The sequence below is a fragment of the Ranitomeya variabilis genome, chromosome 4 (assembly GCF_051348905.1).
Source record: "Ranitomeya variabilis isolate aRanVar5 chromosome 4, aRanVar5.hap1, whole genome shotgun sequence".
NCBI classification, from domain to species: Eukaryota; Metazoa; Chordata; class Amphibia; order Anura; family Dendrobatidae; genus Ranitomeya; species Ranitomeya variabilis.
In genome coordinates, this window is record NC_135235.1 from 71907596 (window position 1) to 71928281 (window position 20686).

Sequence of the window (20686 nt, forward strand, 5' to 3'; positions counted from 1 at the left end):
TATGTTATGGAGTCTTTGGAGAAGGGGCATATTCGGCCGTCTTCGTCACCATTGGGAGCGGGATTCTTTTTTGTTGCCAAGAAGGATGGCTCCTTGAGACCCTGTATTGATTATCGCCTTCTTAATAAGATCACGGTCAAATTCCAATACCCTTTACCTTTGCTTTCAGATTTGTTTGCTCGGATTAAGGGGGCTAGTTGGTTTACCAAGAATGACCTTCGAGGGGCATATAATCTTGTTCGTATTAAACAGGGTGACGAATGGAAAACTGCATTTAATACGCCCGAAGGCCATTTTGAATACCTTGTGATGCCTTTCGGTCTTTCTAATGCTCCTTCTGTATTTCAGTCCTTCATGCATGATATTTTCCGCAATTATCTTGATAAATTCTTGCTTGTGTATTTGGATGATATTTTGATTTTTTCTGATGATTGGGAATCTCATGTGAAGCAGGTCAGGATGGTATTCCAGATCCTTCGTGATAATGCACTATTTGTGAAGGGGTCTAAGTGCCTATTTGGAGTTCAGAAGGTCTCTTTTTTGGGGTTTATTTTTTCTCCTTCATCTATAGAAATGGATCCTGTTAAGGTCCAAGCCATTCATGACTGGATTCAGCCCACATCTGTGAAGAGCCTTCAGAAATTTTTGGGCTTTGCTAATTTTTATCGCCGTTTCATTGCCAACTTCTCCAGTGTGGTTAAACCCCTGACTGATTTGACGAAGAAAGGCGCTGATGTGACGAATTGGTCCTCTGCGGCTGTTGAGGCCTTTCAGGAGCTTAAACGCCGATTTACTTCTGCCCCTGTGTTGCGTCAGCCGGATGTTTCTCTTCCTTTTCAGGTTGAGGTTGACGCTTCTGAGATTGGGGCAGGGGCCGTTTTGTCACAGAGGAATTCTGATGGTTCCTTGATGAAACCATGTGCCTTCTTTTCCCGAAAGTTTTCGCCTGCGGAACGCAATTATGATGTCGGCAATCGGGAGTTGTTGGCTATGAAGTGGGCATTTGAGGAGTGGCGACATTGGCTTGAGGGAACCAGGCACCGCGTTGTGGTCTTGACCGATCATAAGAATCTGATTTACCTCGAGTCGGCCAAGCGGCTGAACCTTAGACAGGCTCGATGGTCCCTATTTTTCTCCCGTTTCGATTTTGTGGTCTCATATCTTCCGGGATCTAAGAATGTTAAGGCGGATGCCCTTTCTAGGAGTTTTTTGCCTGATTCTCCTGGAGTTCTTGAGCCGGTTGGCATTCTTAGGGAAGGGGTGGTTCTTTCTGCCATCTCCCCTGATTTACGGCGGGTGCTTCAGGAATTTCAGGCTGATAAACCTGACCGCTGTCCTATGGGGAAGCTGTTTGTTCCTGATAGATGGACAAGTAAGGTAATTTCTGAGGTCCATTGTTCAGGGTTGGCCGGTTATCCTGGGATTTTTGGTACCAGAGATTTGGTTGCTAGGTCCTTTTGGTGGCCTTCCTTGTCGCGGGATGTGCGTTCTTTTGTGCAGTCCTGTAAGACTTGTGCCCGGGCTAAGCCTTGCTGTTCCCGCGCTAGTGGGTTGCTTTTGCCTTTGCCTGTCCCTGAGAGGCCCTGGACGCATATTTCCATGGATTTTATTTCGGATCTTCTTGTGTCCCAGAGGATGTCTGTTATCTGGGTGGTTTGTGACCGGTTCTCTAAAATGGTCCATTTGGCACCTTTGCCTAAATTGCCTTCCTCCTCTGATTTGGTTCCATTGTTTTTTCAGCATGTGGTTCGTTTGCATGGCATTCTGGAAAATATTGTGTCTGACAGAGGTTTCCAGTTTGTTTCCAGGTTTTGGCGGGCCTTTTGTGCTAGGATGGGCATTGATTTGTCTTTTTCTTCGGCGTTCCATCCTCAGACAAATGGCCAAACTGAGCGAACTAATCAAACCTTGGAAACCTATTTGAGATGCTTTGTGTCTGCTGATCAGGATGATTGGGTGGCTTTCTTGCCGTTGGCCGAGTTTGCCCTTAATAATCGGGCCAGTTCGGCTACTTTGGTTTCGCCTTTTTTTTGTAATTTTGGTTTCCATCCTCGTTTTTCTTCAGGGCAGGTTGAGCCTTCTGATTGTCCTGGTGTAGATTCTGTGATGGACAGGTTACAGCAGATTTGGACTCATGTGGTAGACAATTTGACGTTGTCTCAGGAAAAGGCTCAGCGTTTTGCTAACCGTCGTCGGTGTGTTGGTCCTCGGCTTCGGGTGGGGGATTTAGTCTGGTTATCTTCTCGTCATGTTCCTATGAAGGTTTCTTCCCCTAAGTTCAAGCCTCGGTTTATTGATCCTTATAAGATTTCTGAGATTATCAATCCAGTGTCTTTTCGTTTGGCACTTCCAGACTCTTTTGCCATCCACAATGTTTTCCATAGATCTTTGTTGCGGAGATATGTGGTACCCGTTGTTCCCTCTGTTGATCCTCCTGCCCGGTGTTGGTTGAGGGGGAGTTGGAATATGTGGTTGAGAAAATATTGGATTCTCGTTTTTCGAGGCGGAGGCTTCAGTATCTTGTCAAGTGGAAGGGTTATGGGCAGGAGGATAATTCTTGGGTGGTTGCCTCCGATGTTCATGCCGCCGATTTGGTTCGTGCTTTTCACTTGGCTTGTCCTGATCGGCCTGGGGGCTCTGGTGAGGGTTCGGTGACCCCTCCTCAAGGGGGGGTACTATTGTGAATTCCGCTCTTGGGCTCCCTCCGGTGGTTGTTGGTAGCACTTTTGTGAGTTCTGCTCTTGGGCTCCCTCCGGTGGTTTTGAGTGGTATGGCTGCTTCTTGGATTTAGCATCAGCAGCTGCTTCCACTGATCGTCTTTCTGGCTCGGCTATTTAAGTCTGGCCTTATCCCTCAAACAATGCCAGTTGTCAATTGTTCTTGCTTGGAGTCACGGCTCTTTTGGATTTCCCTGACACTCTGACCTGTTCAGCAAAGATAAGTCCTTCCTTGTCCTTTTGCAGTCCTCTTGTTGTGGACTTTATTGTTCAGCACATTCTATGTTTTGCTCATTTGTCCAGCTTATCAGTATGGATCTATTCAGCTAAGCTGGAAGCTCTGGGCAGCAGATTTTGCCCTCCACACCTTTAGTCAGGTGTGGAGATTTTTGCATTTCTCTGCGGTGGACTTTTTCTAGTTTTTATTACGGACCGCACAGTGTTCTATCCTGTACTATATATCTAGCTAGAAGTGGCCTCCTTTGCTAAATCTTGTTTCATTCTATGTATGTCATTTCCTTCTCCACTCACAGTCATTATTTGTGGGGGGCTGTCTATCCTTTGGGGATTTTCTCTGAGGCAAGATAGCTTTCCTGTTTCTACCTTTAGGGGTAGCTAGTTCTCCGGCTGTGACGAGGTGTCCAGGGAGTGACAGGAACATCCCACGGCTACTGCTAGTGTTGTGTTAAGATCAGGAACTGCGGTCTGTATAGTTACCACCTGCTCAGAGCTAGTCGCATGTCGCTCCTAAATCACCAGTCCATAACAGGTTAGCCTCCAGAACCGCCGAACGAATCTAATGAACAATTGTGGACTTGGAGGCGAGGAGCCCCTTTCGACGCCCTTCCGAAACGATGAACAGAGGATCGGCCTGACGAAAGGAAACAGTTCTGGAAAGATAAGCCTGGATAGCCCTGACCACATCCAACTTGTGAAGAGATTTCTCCAAGGGATGAACCGGGGAAGGGCACAAGGAAGGGAGGACGATGTCCTCATTGATGTGAAAGGACGAGACTACCTTCGGTAAGAAGGAAGGAACCGGCCGAAGAACCACCTTGTCCTGGTGCAGGACTAGAAAGGGAGAACGACAGGATAATGCCGCCAGCTCCGACACTCTTCTAATGGAGGTGATGGTGACCAAGAAGGCTACCTTCCAAGATAGAAGTGAGAAGGAAATGTCCTGAATCGGTTCAAAAGGCGCACGCTGGAGGGCGTCTAACACGAGGTTGAGATCCCAAGGCTTGACAGGAGGATGATAAGGGGGAGCTATATGAGCGACCCCCTGAATAAAGGTCCTCACCTGAGGAAGGGAGGCCAGGTCTCTTTGAAAAAGGATGGACAAAGCGGAAATCTGACCCTTCAAGGTGCTAAGGGAAAGTCCCGAATCGAGACCCGCTTGATGGAAACTGAAAAGGGATGGAAGGGAAAAGGTCATGGGAAACAGACTGTTGTCCTGACACCACTGGAAAAAGGCCTTCCAACATCTGTGGTAGATACGCGAGGTGGCCGGTTTTCTCGCTTTTATAATAGTCTGGATGAAGCTGTGAGGAAAACCCGCGTCCCTCAGGACCGTGGCCTCAACGGCCATACCGTTAAATTCAGAGACCGAGAATTCGGGTGGAAGAGGGGCCCCTGCGAAAGAAGATCCGGACGATTCGGGAGTCTCCACGGGACATCCGATAACATGTTCACCAGTTCCGCATACCAGGCCCTGCGAGGCCAATCTGGAGCTACCAAGAGCACGGGGACCCCTTCCAACTTGATCTTTTTTACGACCCTTGGGATCAAGGGGAGGGGTGGGAACAGATAGGGCATCTGAAACTGGGCCCACGAGATCACGAGAGCGTCGCAACCGACGGCCATCGGATCCCGAGATCTGGAAACGTACTGGGGAACCTTGTGGTTTACCCGGGAGGCCATTAAATCGACGTCTGGGATGCCCCACCGCTGGCAAATCTGGCTGAAGATTGAGGGGAGGAGAGACCACCCATCTGCCATGATGCCCTGGCGACTGAGAAAGTCGGCTTCCCAATTGTACACCCCTTGGATGTGGACGGCTGATAGAGAGGGAATGTGGCTCTCCGCCCAACGCAGAACCTTTGCCACTTCTGTCATGACTTGTCTGCTGCGAGTCCCTCCCTGATGGTTTATGTAAGCCACGGCTGTGGCGTTGTCCGACTGAATGCGGACCAGTTTTCCTGAGAGGAGAGACTCCCAGCAGATGAGGGCTAGGAAGATGGCTCTGATTTCCAAGAGGTTGATGGGGAGGCACGCCTCCTGAGCAGTCCAGCTGCCCTGGGCCATGAGGTGGAGAAAAACCGCTCCCCAACCTTGGAGGCTGGCGTCGGTGGTGATATCTGTCATGGTCTCAATGGCAAGAGACATAGCCCAGCACATATCGGAACTAGCTCTTGGACGATGGGAACTAAACTGACCATGAACTAAACCTATCACACAACTAGAAGTGGCCGGGTAGCATGCCTACGTTGATCGCTAGATGCCCAGCGCCAGCCGGAGGACTAAATAATCTAAGCAGAGGAAAATACAGTCCTAGCTCACCTCTAGAGGAATACCCCGAAAGGCAGACAGTAGCCCCCCACATATATTGGCGGTGACTTAAGATGAAATGACAAACGCAGCATGAAAATAGGTTTAGCAAATTTGAGGTCCGCTTACTAGATAGTTGAAAGACAGAAAGGACACTTTCATGGTCAGCTGAAAAACCCTATCAAAATACCATCCAGAAATTCCTTTAAGACTCAAGCATTAACTCATAACACCAGAGTGGCAATTTCTGTTTCACAAGAGCTTTCCAGACACAGTAACGAAACTACAGCTGTGAACTGGAACAAAAATGCAAAAACAAACATGGACAAAAGTCCAACTTATCTAGGAGTTGTCTAGGAGCAGGAACATGCACAGAAGGCTTGTGATAACATTGTTGACCGGCATCCAAATGACAGAGAAGCAAGGTTATATAGCGACTCCCACATCTAGATGAGAACAGGTGAGCAGAGATGATGATGACACAAGTTCAATTCCACCAGTAGCCACCGGGGGAGCCCAGAATCCAAATTCACAACAGTACCCCCCCCTCAAGGAGGGGGCACCGAACCCTCACCAGACCCACCAGGGCGATCAGGATGAGCCCTATGAAAGGCACGAACAAGATCGGAGGCATGAACATCAGAGGCAGTCACCCAAGAATTATCCTCCTGGCCGTATCCCTTCCACTTGACCAGATACTGGAGTCTCCGTCTGGAAACACGGGAGTCTAAGATTTTTTCCACAACGTACTCCAACTCACCCTCAACCAGCACCGGAGCAGGAGGCTCAACGGAAGGCACAATAGGTACCTCATACCTGCGCAATAATGACCGATGAAAAACATTATGAATGGAAAAAGATGCAGGGAGGTCCAAACGGAAGGACACAGGGTTAAGAATCTCCAATATCTTGTACGGGCCTATAAACCGAGGCTTAAACTTAGGAGAAGAGACCCTCATAGGGACAAAACGAGAAGATAACCACACCAGATCCCCAACACAAAGCCGAGGACCAACACGACGACGGCGGTTGGCAAAAAGCTGAGTCTTCTCCTGGGACAACTTCAAATTGTCCACCACCTGCCCCCAAATCTGATGCAATCTCTCCACCACAGCATCCACACCAGGACAATCCGAAGATTCCACCTGACCGGAGGAAAATCGAGGATGAAACCCCGAATTACAGAAAAACGGGGACACCAAAGTGGCCGAGCTGGCCCGATTATTGAGGGCGAACTCCGCTAATGGCAAAAAAGCAACCCAATCATCCTGGTCCGCAGACACAAAACACCTCAGATATGTCTCCAGGGTCTGATTAGTCCGCTCGGTCTGGCCATTAGTCTGAGGATGGAAAGCCGACGAAAAAGACAAATCTATGCCCATCCTAGCACAGAATGCCCGCCAAAATCTAGACACAAATTGGGTTCCTCTGTCAGAAACGATATTCTCAGGAATACCATGCAAACGAACAACATTTTGAAAGAACAGAGGAACCAACTCGGAAGAAGAAGGCAACTTGGGCAAGGGAACCAAATGGACCATCTTAGAGAAACGGTCACACACCACCCAGATGACAGACATCTTCTGAGAAACAGGCAGATCCGAGATAAAATCCATCGAGATGTGCGTCCAAGGCCTCTTAGGGATAGGCAAGGGCAATAACAATCCACTAGCCCGAGAACAACAAGGCTTGGCCCGAGCACAAACGTCACAAGACTGCACAAAGCCTCGCACATCTCGTGACAGGGAAGGCCACCAGAAGGACCTTGCCACCAAATCCCTGGTACCAAAGATTCCAGGATGACCTGCCAACGCAGAAGAATGAACCTCAGAGATGACTTTACTGGTCCAATCATCAGGAACAAACAGTCTACCAGGTGGGCAACAATCAGGTCTATCCGCCTGAAACTCCTGCAAGGCCCGCCGCAGGTCTGGAGAAACGGCTGACAAAATCACTCCATCCTTAAGGATACCTGTGGGCTCAGAGTTACCAGGCGAGTCAGGCTCAAAACTCCTAGAAAGGGCATCCGCTTTAATATTCTTAGAACCTGGTAGGTATGACACAACAAAATCAAACCGAGAGAAAAACAACGACCAGCGCGCCTGTCTAGGATTCAGGCGCCTGGCGGACTCAAGATAGATCAAATTTTTGTGGTCAGTCAATACCACCACCTGATGTCTAGCCCCCTCAAGCCAGTGGCGCCACTCTTCAAAAGCCCACTTCATGGCCAAAAGCTCCCGATTCCCAACATCATAATTCCGCTCAGCGGGCGAAAATTTACGGGAAAAAAAAGCACAAGGTCTCATCACGGAGCAGTCGGAACTTTTCTGCGACAACACTGCCCCAGCTCCGATCTCAGAAGCGTCAACCTCAACCTGAAAAGGAAGGGTAACATCAGGCTGACGCAACACAGGGGCAGAAGAAAAACGGCGCTTAAGCTCCCGAAAGGCCTCCACAGCATCAGGGGACCAATCAGCAACATCAGCACCCTTCTTAGTCAAATCGGTCAATGGCTTAACAACATCCGAAAAACCAGCAATAAATCGACGATAAAAGTTAGCAAAGCCCAAAAACTTCTGAAGGCTCTTAAGAGAAGAGGGCTGCGTCCAATCACAAATAGCCTGAACCTTGACAGGATCCATCTCAATGGAAGAGGGGGAAAAAATATATCCCAAGAAGGAAATCTTTTGCACCCCAAAAAGGCACTTAGAACCCTTCACACACAAAGAGTTAGACCGCAAAACCTGAAAAACCCTCCTGACCTGCTGGACATGAGAGTCCCAGTCATCCGAGAAAATCAGAATATCATCCAGATACACAATCATAAATTTATCCAAATAATCGCGGAAAATGTCATGCATAAAGGACTGGAAGACTGAAGGGGCATTAGAAAGACCAAAAGGCATCACCAAATACTCAAAGTGGCCCTCAGGCGTATTAAATGCGGTTTTCCACTCATCCCCCTGCTTAATTCGCACCAAATTATACGCCCCACGGAGATCAATCTTAGAGAACCATCTGGCCCCCTTTATGCGAGCAAACAAATCAGTCAGCAGCGGCAACGGGTATTGATATTTGACCGTGATTTTATTCAAAAGCCGATAATCAATACATGGCCTCAAAGAGCCATCTTTTTTAGACACAAAGAAAAACCCGGCTCCTAAGGGAGATGACGACGGACGAATATGTCCCTTTTCCAAGGACTCCTTTATATATTCTCGCATAGCAGCATGTTCAGGCACAGACAGATTAAATAAACGACCCTTAGGGTATTTACTGCCCGGGATTAAATCTATAGCACAATCGCACTCTCGGTGCGGAGGTAGTGAACCAAGCTTGGGTTCTTCAAAGACGTCGCGATAGTCAGACAAGAACTCAGGAATTTCAGAGGGAATAGATGATGAAATGGAAACCAAAGGCACGTCCCCATGAGTCCCCTTACATCCCCAGCTTATCACAGACATAGCTCTCCAGTCGAGGACTGGGTTATGAGATTGCAGCCATGGCAATCCCAGCACCAAAACATCATGTAGATTATACAGCACCAGAAAGCGAATAATCTCCTGGTGATCCGGATTAATACGCATAGTTACTTGTGTCCAGTATTGTGGTTTATTACTAGCCAATGGGGTGGAGTCAATCCTCTTCAGAGGAATAGGAGTTTCCAAAGGCTCTAAATCATACCCACAGCGTTTGGCAAAGGACCAATCCATAAGACTAAAAGCGGCGCCAGAGTCGATATAGGCGTCCGCTGTAATGGATGACAAAGAACAAATCAGGGTCACCGATAGAATGAACTTAGACTGCAAAGTGCCAATGGAAACAGACTTGTCAAGTTTCTTAGTGCGCTTAGAGCATGCTGATATAACATGAGTAGAATCACCACAATAGAAACACAACCCATTTTTCCGTCTAAAATTCTGCCGCTCGCTTCTGGACAGAATACTATCACACTGCATACTTTCTGGCGTCTTCTCAGTGGACACCGCCAAATGGTGCACCGGTTTGCGCTCCCGCAGACGCCTATCGATCTGAATAGCCATAGTCATGGACTCATTCAGACCCGCAGGCACAGGGAACCCCACCATAACATCCTTAATGGCATCAGAGAGACCCTCTCTGAAAGTCGCCGCCAGGGCGCACTCATTCCACTGAGTAAGCACAGACCATTTACGGAATCTTTGGCAGTATATTTCAGCTTCATCTTGTCCCTGAGACAGGGACATCAAAGTTTTTTCTGCCTGAAGCTCCAAATGAGGTTCCTCATAAAGCAACCCCAAGGCCAGAAAAAACGCATCCACATTGAGCAACGCAGGATCCCCTGGCGTCAATGAAAAAGCCCAATCTTGAGGGTCGCCCCGGAGCAAGGAAATCACAATCCTGACCTGCTGTGCAGGGTCTCCGGCAGAGCGCGACTTCAGGGACAAAAACAATTTGCAATTATTTTTAAAATTCTGAAAACCAGATCTATTCCCCGAGAAAAATTCCGGCAGAGGAACTCTCGGCTCAGACATGGGTGCATGAATAACAAAATCTTGCAAATTTTGTACCTTCGTGGCGAGATTACTCAAACCTGCAGCTACACCCTGAAGATCCATTTTAAGCAGATGAACACAGAGCCATTCAAGGATTAGAAGGAGAGAAAGAAAGGAAGGCTGCAGTATAGGCAGACTGGCAGGTGGTTCAATTAGGAGCACACACAGGGCTAGAGAAAAAAAAAAAAAATTTCAGCAACTTCTCTTTTCTCTCCTTTCTCAGCCAAGGATTTAACCCTTTAGTGGGCCGGTCAAACTGTCATGGTCTCAATGGCAAGAGACATAGCCCAGCACATATCGGAACTAGCTCTTGGACGATGGGAACTAAACTGACCATGAACTAAACCTATCACACAACTAGAAGTGGCCGGGTAGCATGCCTACGTTGATCGCTAGATGCCCAGCGCCAGCCGGAGGACTAAATAATCTAAGCAGAGGAAAATACAGTCCTAGCTCACCTCTAGAGGAATACCCCGAAAGGCAGACAGTAGCCCCCCACATATATTGGCGGTGACTTAAGATGAAATGACAAACGCAGCATGAAAATAGGTTTAGCAAATTTGAGGTCCGCTTACTAGATAGTTGAAAGACAGAAAGGACACTTTCATGGTCAGCTGAAAAACCCTATCAAAATACCATCCAGAAATTCCTTTAAGACTCAAGCATTAACTCATAACACCAGAGTGGCAATTTCTGTTTCACAAGAGCTTTCCAGACACAGTAACGAAACTACAGCTGTGAACTGGAACAAAAATGCAAAAACAAACATGGACAAAAGTCCAACTTATCTAGGAGTTGTCTAGGAGCAGGAACATGCACAGAAGGCTTGTGATAACATTGTTGACCGGCATCCAAATGACAGAGAAGCAAGGTTATATAGCGACTCCCACATCTAGATGAGAACAGGTGAGCAGAGATGATGATGACACAAGTTCAATTCCACCAGTAGCCACCGGGGGAGCCCAGAATCCAAATTCACAACAGATATCCTGCCAGCGGGGAGGGAGAAATGACCTCCCGCGTAGAATGGAGGTGGACAGTGTTCACCAAGAGAGAGACTGTTTCACCCTGGGATAGAGGCGAAACGGGCAATCCAGGGAAAGTGGGTTCCTGTCCCAGGCAGTCCGAAGGGCCAGCTGGAGGGGACGAGAGTGGAACTGGGCATAGGGGACCGCTTCCATAGAAGGGACCATTCTCCCCAGAACCCTCATGGCAAGGCGAAGGGACAGAGGGTTCGGGCCCTTCAGTGCTCTGACACCCCGATGAAGAGAAAGGAACTTCTCCTTGGGGAGGAAGACCTGAGCCTGAGAGGTGTCGAATTCCATGCCCAGGAACTCCAGGCAATGGGTTGGAATCAAGGAAGACTTCTGGTAGTTGATTATCCAGCCGAGGCGAACAAGCGTGTCCAGAGTAAGCTGGAGGCTCTGGCTGCAGTCCCGATGGGATGAGCCCTTGATAAAGAGATCGTCGAGGTAAGGGATTACCAGAATCCCTTTTGAACGCAGAATGGCCATGACAGCTGCCATGACCTTCGTAAAGACCCTGGGAGCAGACGCCAGCCCGAAAGGGAGGGCCGTGAACTGGTAATGATGTTCTTGGATCGCGAACCGGAGGAACCCCTGATGCTGTACGCAAATCGGAACGTGAAGTTACGCATCCCGAATATCCACGGAACACAGAAACTCTCCAGGTTCGATGGACGCGACCACCGAGCGTAGAGATTCCATTCTGAAGTGCCGAATCTGTAGATGGCGGTTCAACCGCTCGAGATCCAAAATTGGACGGAGAGAGCTGTCCTTTTTTGGAACCACGAACAGGTTCGAGTAAAAACCAGAAAACCGCTCGCGATAAGGAACTGGAACTACGACTCCTGAGGTGAGGAGCGAATCGACGTCCTGGAGAAGCCCTGAGAGATGGGAGGACTGTTTGGGAGGACGAGAGCAGGAAACGTCTTCCTGGGGGCGAAGAAAATTCTATCTCCCTGACCCAGGCGTCGTCGACTACCGATAGCCAAACTTCTGAGAACAGAAGAAGCCGGCCTCCCACCCTGGAGGGATTTCCAGGTGGGGGCGACCCGTCATTTATTATAAAACCTGTGGCCGGGAGGTCCAGATGGTTTTGAGGGGTGGCTCTTAGCTCTCCAGCACGGGGGAGGCCTGAAAGAAGGCTTCCTCCGGTCTCCTTGTGAGGAAGAGCGGTCCTGATTGGGATTTCCTGCGGAGGCAAAGGACCGAAAGGGACAAAAGGACTGGGGGCCCCTCCTGCTGAAGGTATGTTTAGGCTTGGACTGGGGTAAGGAGGTACTCTTACTACCCGTAGCGTCCGAGATCATTTGGTCCAACTGTGTGCCGAAGAGTCTAGAACACTGGAAGGGCAGACCAGTGAGGGATTTTTTAGAAGCAGGATCTGTGTTCCACGCTTTTAGCCAAAGAACCCGGCGAATGGCCACAATGTTACTGTTAGCCCTAGCCGAGCAGGCCGCCGCATCAAGGGAGGCATTCATGAGATATTTACCCGCAAGAGAAATCTGATCCGCTAAATCAGACAGTTCATCATCAGGAGCAGAGGCCAAAATGCCTCTGCGCAGGGTTTTGGCCCAGGCTGACACAGCCTTGGCTACCCATGAAGAGGCGAAACTAGGACAGGAGGCTCCAGAAGCCTCAAACACCGATTTGGCTAACGCCTCGATTTGTCTGTCCATGGGGTCCTTAAGAGAAGCCGCGTCCGGAATAGACAGAACCGTCTGAGAGGATAGTCTGGACACAGGCGGGTCGACCTTATGAGACTCGGACTATTTGCTGGCAAGGTCGGAGTGAAAAGGGTATAAAACGTCCAGCCGTTTACTGCCAGGGAAACGCTTACCAGGGTTTTCCCAGTGAGTAGACACTCACTCACTACTACTGTGAGTAGTAGTGTTGTCGAACTCCCTGTGATTAGGAAAAAAACCTAGAGGGACGTTTAATCCGTTTAAACGCAACGGAGACGTCCTGAGAGCTTGCCTCATCCTCCTTAAGATCAAGCGTCTAAATAATAGCCGAAATAAGGCTATTGTCAGGACATTTTTTACCTTTTGTGCATTACTGCCCTTTTCCAACATGGCGTCTTTGGTCTCATGTGCACTTGTCTTCCTGCTATAAAACTCCACCCCAGCCTTCAGTCTGTGCTAGATTATTCTGCTTTGCATCCAGCTCCTGATTACTCCCTGGCCTTACACCTGCTCCTGTGAACCTGTGTTGGAGATCCTGCCACTCTGCTCTGAGTTCCTGCTGCATACACCAGTGTTCAGTAATCCTCCTTCATCTGCTGCTCGTGTTACTTCCATCTGCATTTGCTGGACATGTAAGTTGTTTCTGCTCTGCGAAACCTGAGACTATTAACCAGGCCTCCCTGGTTGAGCTAAGATATGATTTGAACTGCCTAATAACATATCTATCTGTGTCTGGACTAAGTCAAGGATCTATTCGTGTCAAGTTTCCTCAAGAATAACTGTGCTTCATAGACTTTCTGTTTGTTTGCATCTACCTCTGAAGTTTCCTATTGACTGCTAAGCGACGTTTATTATTTGCACCAAGTGTTGTGGACTTGAGTTTCTCTCTGCACCTGCTTGAATCACCGTGTGATAATATAAACTTTACCACTTATAAAACTGTGTCCTGTTGTCTTGTTCCACGCAAAGAGTCTCCTGAATTATCCCCTATAATTATTACAGCTATCGACCATATCCTGTGTTCAGGAAGTCTGATCTGCATCCGAGTCAGATTCCGACTAAGAGGTTAAGTCAGACCCGACGTCCGCCTGCGAACAGGGGGGACGGGCAGATAGGGGTATCCCGGTGTGGTCCGGAGAACTGGAAGAGGATCTAGATAGAGTCCTTTTTCTGTCTCTTTTGTCAAGTCTGACTCTGTGAGGGTCTTGGACAGGTGCGAGCGAATCGCCGTGCGAGGCGTTCGTGGCACTGGTGGCATTAGAGAGAAGCGGGATACGTTCAAGTGCCTGGACCAGGGACTGAGACACCTTAGTCAGGTCTGACACTGATTGAGACATTGCAACAGCCCACTCTGGGGGAGGGGGGGTGCACTCATCCCGAGACCTAGGAGCCTCCTGGGGGACGGACATGATGGAAGGAACGCAGGACGGGCAGAAAGGAGAAGGCTGACCTGAGGCCCACTTTTTCTTACAGTGAGCGCAGGCGTAGTGGACGACCGTAGTGGAATAGCCTGGAGTGTGGTCGGACATAGGTAGAGGTATTACCTTGTGCAGGTGCGGAGAAGTACTGCAGGGAGTAGTAGAGGCCGAGAGAGCAGTAGCGCCCAGCCTACCGAAAAAACAGTGACAGCGGCAGCCGCAGGAGTCTGTGTCCCCCAGAGATCCTCGTCTCCCACGCGATGCGCAGGAGACGCTGGCAGGAAGAGGAAGTCGGCCTGTGGAGCGCGGGAACCACGCGACGGAGGTGGGCGTGTACAAGCGCCGAAGGGAGGAGAAGAAGAACGCCCCCGAGAGCGCTGGACTCCGTGAAAAGCGTTGCCACGGGGATGCAGGGCGGAACAAGGCCGCAAGGGGCCGTGGTCAGCCGGGCGCCGAAAAGCCGGCTATAGAAGGAAAAAAGAAAATGGTGCGTGCCGGTTTGAAATAGAAGGAAGAATAAAGATGCCTGCTGTGTGGGCGACTGAGGCGACTGGGCATAAGAATCAGAGGTGACTCCGAAAAGGCAGAGGCTCTCCTAAGAGATCGCTGGAGGGGGGTGGGTTTAAGAACCATAAAGGGGCTTTTCAAGGTGCACGCTCCGGTCACATCCCCTGTGCCCTTCAGAACGCAAATTGCTTTAACCATGTTTCACTCCGGAGGAGGGGGCAGGCTGCACGCTCACACTGACAAACAGTCCCTAAATGTTGATTGAAGATTCCCTACCTGAGCTTGAGGAACGCATCAGGAGCCCTTGTCCGAGGAGAGTGTTCTGGGATGAAGTCCTCCTTCCCACGCCACGAACACCGGCGCAGAAGACGGCGTCAACCCCTAAGTAGGGGGAGAGGGTCACTGGAAGTGACCGCCGTCTTCCTCTCAGCCCACTCCGAGGAGAGAGATGAGGAGGGGAAAACGGGCAAGGACTTGCCACCGAGAAAGGTCACCCTAAACACCCGAAGGGGTGACAGGGGACAAAGTCCTGCCCAGCGGGTCCGAGAGGGTGCGATGTGGGTGAAACCACACTGCTCTCTCGGTCGCTCAAAGTGGGGAAAACAGGGTGAGAAAACTGCACCGTGTTACCCTGAAGAAAGTATCTGAAAAAGAAAGGGGGAAATGATTAATAACACACAACAAATCCCTGCAAAACAAATACGGATCTGGTGTTAGATCCAGGTCCGCCTCCTACAGACACTAAGCAAAAACTGAGTTGCCTGGTGCCTGTCGGAGGGTGTATACTGCCGGGGAGGAGCTACTTCTTCTTTATTTGCATAGTGTCAGCCTCCTAGCGACAGCAGCAAACACCCATGGTTACCTGTGTCCCCCAATGAAGCGAGAAAGAAAAGGCCCCTATACAAAAATGGTATATGGGCTATTTGCAGTCATGTGTCTGTGACTGCTTACTGCTTTGGATGTACTAGTGGTCCTCTACCTCTTGGGACCCTGTGCAGCTGCGCAAGTTGCACCAATGATATGTCCACCCACGACCAACCTCTAGTCTGGTCGGGTGGCATTTTATTATGGAACAGTCGGTCTGCATTGCCTATAATCATGCCCACTGGGGATTGATAGGTGTGGGACCCGGAGGAGATCAGTCTCCAGAATAGAAGTCCCCTAATCCCGTTACCTGTACCTGACCAGCAGTGACCGTCATGTCGTAGCGCTGTCCATCCGCTGCTATGGGAATGCCAAATACAGTCATTCTGGAGATACACTATATGGACCAAAATATTGGGCCTACCCTTGATCATTAAATTCATGTTTTTCATTCAGTGCCATTAACATACATGTATAAAGTCCATCCCCTCGCTATGCCGTCAGCCTTATAAATATTTGTGAAAGAATGGGTAATTCTAAATAGCTCCCTGATACCAGTGCCATCCTGTAATAGGAGCCACCGAGGTAGCAAGTCAGTTCATGACGTCCTCCCTCCTAAATATTCCATGAACAAATGTTAATGATATTATTGAAGCATTTAGAAACCACAGCAACTCAGCCACGAAGTGGAGACCACGTTACAAAGTGGGGTCACTTAGTGCTGAGACGTATGTATAGAAAAGTCACCAATGCTCAGCTGACCCAACAATTACAGAGTCCAAACCTCCACTAGTACTAACTAGTGATGATCGAATTTACTTGTTGCTCTGGTTTTCCAGAGCACGCTTGGGTGGTCTCCGAGTATTTCTAAGTGCTCGGACACTTAGTTTTTGTTGGGGCAGCTGCATGATTTACAGCTACTAGCCAGCCTGACTACATGTGGGGGTTGCCTGATTGCTAGGGAATCCCCACATGTATTCAAGCTGTCTAGTAGTCGCAAATCATGCAGCTGTGTCAACAAAAACTGTGTCATCAGCATGCAGAAGAGACAAACCCTGACAAAAATGCAACAAAAACGAAGTAAAACCTGCTTGTAAGGAGCTTAAACTTGGAATAAAAAAATAGAGAATTAGTCATACTGGTAATTTGGTTTCTAGGAACCTTCCACGACAGCAGCATCGGAGGATGTCTCCCCGCCCTAACTGGGGACAGGAAACACACAGAGGTTAAATGCCCTCCCCTTCCTGCAATCACCAGTGTTTTTTTCTGAACTACTAGCATGAATAGTTACAACCAAAGTGCAGGAATCATCCAATAACAATATCAGATTGGTAGGGAAATTAGTGCTGTTGTGAAAGGTTCCTAAAAACCGAATTACCGGTAAGACTAATCCTATTTTCTCGTCACCTTCCACGACAGCAGTATAAGAGTAATACCAACAACTTAATTTCTTAGGGAGGGACGACAGCCTGCAGAACTCACCTGCCGAATGTTAAATCTTTATTAAAGTCTAGTCTGTAGGGTCTGGTAAACGCATGGACAGAAGACCCGGTGGCGGCTCTGCATATCTGCTCAGTAGATGCGTCCCCTCTCTCAGCCCATGACATTGATACTGAACATGTAGAATGGGCCTTCAATGATGATAGAGGAGATAAGTTCTGTGATGAATATGGGTGACAGATAGCCTGCTTGATCCAATCGGCAATTGTGTTCTTAGCCGCCTTCGGTACCTTAAAGGTACCGTCACACTCAGCGACGCTGCAGTGATATAGACAACGAACCGACCTAAACTAGATCGCTGCAGCGTCGCTGTTTAGGTCGCTGTAGAGACGTCAAACACAGCAACTCCAGAACGATGCAGGAGCGATCCAGTGACGTAACGGCGACTCACTTATCGTTCTCGCTGGTTGTTAGCTCCATGTCAAAAACAGCCGAAGTCGTTGCTTTTGATGTCAAACATGACGATACACGCCGACCTGGCGACGAAATAAAGTTCTGGACTTCTAGCTCCGACCAGCGATGACACAGCGGGATCCAGATCGCTGCTGCGTGTGAAACACAACGAGATCGCTATCCAGGACGCTGCAACGTCACGGATTGTCGTTATCTTTGCAAAGTTGCTGAGTGTGACGGTACCTTTAGGCTACTTTCACACTAGCGTTGTTGGCTGTACGTCGCAATGTGTCGTTTAGGAGAAAATACGCATCCTGCAAAGTTGTCTGCAGGATGCGTTTTTTCCCCATACACCAACATTAGCGACGCATTGCAACGTATGGCCACACGTCGCAACCGTCTTGCGACGGTTGCGTCGTTTTTTTGCAGACCGTCGGCACAAAAAAGGGGTTTTTTTGTGCGTCGTGTCCGCCATTTTCAACCGTGCATGCGCGGCCGAAACTCCGCCCCCTCCTCCCTGGACCTTACAATGGGGCAGCGGAAGCATTGTAAGACTGCTTCCGCTGCCCACGTCGGGCATTATTTTCACAACGCGCGTCGGCACGTCAGGCCGACGCATAGCGACGGCCCCGTGCCGACGCTAGTGTGAAAGCAGCCTAAGATTTCTTAATCTGACTGCTGACAAAGGCTCAAAAGGGTATTGGGTTAAGCTAGTAAGTACAAGATTCAGATCCCAGGGTGGAATATGACTATGAACTCTAGGTCGGATTCTAGCTGCTGAGGTCATAAAGCGCTTTACCCAATGATGACTAGCTAGATTCTGGTCGAAGAATGAACTAAGAGCTGAGACCTGCACCTTTAAGGTACTAGGACTAAGCCCCAGGTCGAGACCCCTTTGAAGGAAGTCTAGAATTTGAGCAATGTTCAGATGGAAAGGTCAGGAATGTTCGGAGAACACAAGGAAGAGAATTTCTTCCAGACTTTGCCATAAATGGCATTAGTCACTGGTCTCCTACTTCTCTGGAGGGTTTGAATCACTTCATATGAAAGACCTTTTGCTCTTAGGATCCTGGCTTCAGTAGCCAGGCTGCAAGGCTCAATCTGTGCAGATGCGGATGCAAAAGGGGACCCTGGTGAAGGAGACCGTCCTTCTGGGATAGCGGTAGTGGACCTTCCTGGGCCATATCCATCAGGGCGCTGTACCAACTCCTATATATCCTGAGAGGAAAAATAATATTTATCGGAACGGAGGGTGGAAGTGGAACCCTCATTCTCCCATGTATCCTCAGAGTCTGAAGTTCGGACCTCGCCTGAGTCTGAATCAGACTCCACGGGAGCCACCCTTCTTTTTTAGGAAGAGGGGGCTGTGGTAACAGGGTCTGGGAAAGGGTGGATACAAAGGACTGGACTTCCTGTTTAATGAGGGTCTTGATACTGTCCAACAGAGAAGGTTGTTCGATACGCAATACATCGTCACTGCAGAGCTGGCAAAGCTTCTTCTTATATGAGGGAAGCCTGGTAGAACAAACACCACACTTGTGGCTGGGTGCCTTATCCTTCTTAGGGGCAGGAACCCTGTCTCCCTAAAAGAAAGAGAGAGAAGGGGGACTAAGTCTCCTATTATGCCATGCCTAGAAGTGAAGGACCTTCATCCACTACTTACTGTAGGAGGGAGGACGCTGGGCTCTGCAAAGGCAGAAAGGGGGGTTTTGTTGCCATCCATGGTCTGTCCATCCGTAGTCACACAGAAACAGACAGTGGGCCTTACCTGGAGGCATTCCCCCACCAGGATTAAATAATCGAGGTCTCAGCGTCAGCAAATTTCGTGCTCCTCCTCTCCCAGGTTGGCCGGTGGGGGGGGGGACCACGGAAGGGGAATGCCCCATGTGGCAGCAGATACTGCAATACAGAGGGTACCCGGCACGTCACTTCCGGTGCGTGCGTACCACAAAATCTGCCGGCAAAGAGGAGAGGAGGAAGCCGGGGAGCTGCAAGAGGACCCCGCGCACGTCACCGCCCTGCTTTACCCCCAGAGGAGGCGCAGGAGTGGTGGGAAAGGGGGTCCCGAGTCACATGGGGCCATGGAGATGGGAGCAGCGATAGTGGGAGGAGAGCGGAGCCCCCGACCCAGGCTGCCCGACAGGAGGTAAGAAAGGATGGGTGCTCCCGATCGCCGGCAGCACCATCAGAGAACCTCTTTGTGCCCCTTAGGGGAACAGGAAAAACACTGGGGAGGGTATTTAACCTCTTTATGTTTCCTGTCCCCCATTAGGGCGGGGAGACATCCTCCGATGCTGCTGTCGTGGAAGGTGACTGGAGAAAAACACAGCAAAAATGCATCATGTGAACATAGACATAGAATTGACATGTTGCAGATTTCCAATTAAGTCAGGAAAAAAAAAAGATTTTGAGATTTCTGAAAACTCATAGCTTTTGCTGGTACTGTAAAAAGCCGCTTTCTAACAGTTCAAACAATGTGTGAATCTAGGCTAAGTGTAACAAGCAATAAAAGGGGTTGTTCAGTTCAAAATGATGTCTGCAGTCACTCTGCGAGGCCGTGTCCCGTGGATGTGGTCAAGTGGGCAAGGCCTCATTCCATACAATGGAGCGAGGTCGCGCACACTGGTCGGATTCTGGCTGGGAGTATGTATAACGCATACGTACCTGCCGGTCCCGACTCAGAAACCAGCAAATCCACACAGTGCGCGTGCTGGGGGGATTCATAAGTCTGCAGTGACTGCAGACTTAACGTTTTGGACTGGACAACCCCCTTTAAGTCTCATGGAAGAGGCGGCGCTACAGGAAATCATTATGGGCTCACTTTCCCTGTGTTTTTAGAGTCTAGTATTAGAGCAATATAATATTGTGATATTAACCTTATATAGGGAATTAACGAGCAAAGTTTCTAATGACAAAGAGCTCTTTAGTTTTATAGTAAAAGAGCAAACCCTGTCTGCGTCTGTGAGGTGTGGTGTGTATTACAGGAGCATGAAAGTGCAGCAGTGTTCATGGAGTGGCTTATAAAAGATTTATGACAAACACTAAACAGGTTTTCTGGAAGAGATTTGGAAAGTGTGAGTGGCATCATTAAGCACAAACGTGGTAATGTTGAGGTACAACGTGTCTAAGGAAACTCTAGGTCCTGCAGATAAATTAGAGGATAAAGGGAAATGTTTTCATGTCGTATTCAGGGTTTTCTCCACTCCCAGCAGTTGCAGGGCTGTGTATTACGGCCGTGCCCCAAGATTATCATGACAAAAATAGATGGGACTGAACCTTGCGGGACTCCGACAGATAGGGGGTGAGGTGCGGAGGTGGTGCGCGATTGGGAGACTCTGAATAGGGCCAAGTCAGTGATGTCAAGAGATGAGAGGGTCTGTAGTACAGGAAATGGTCCACTGTGCCAAAGGTAGAGGACAGGTCCAGGAGGAGGAGGACAGAGTAGTGGCCTTGGCAGTAAATAGGTCATTGGTGACCTTAGTTAGGGCAGTTTCAGTG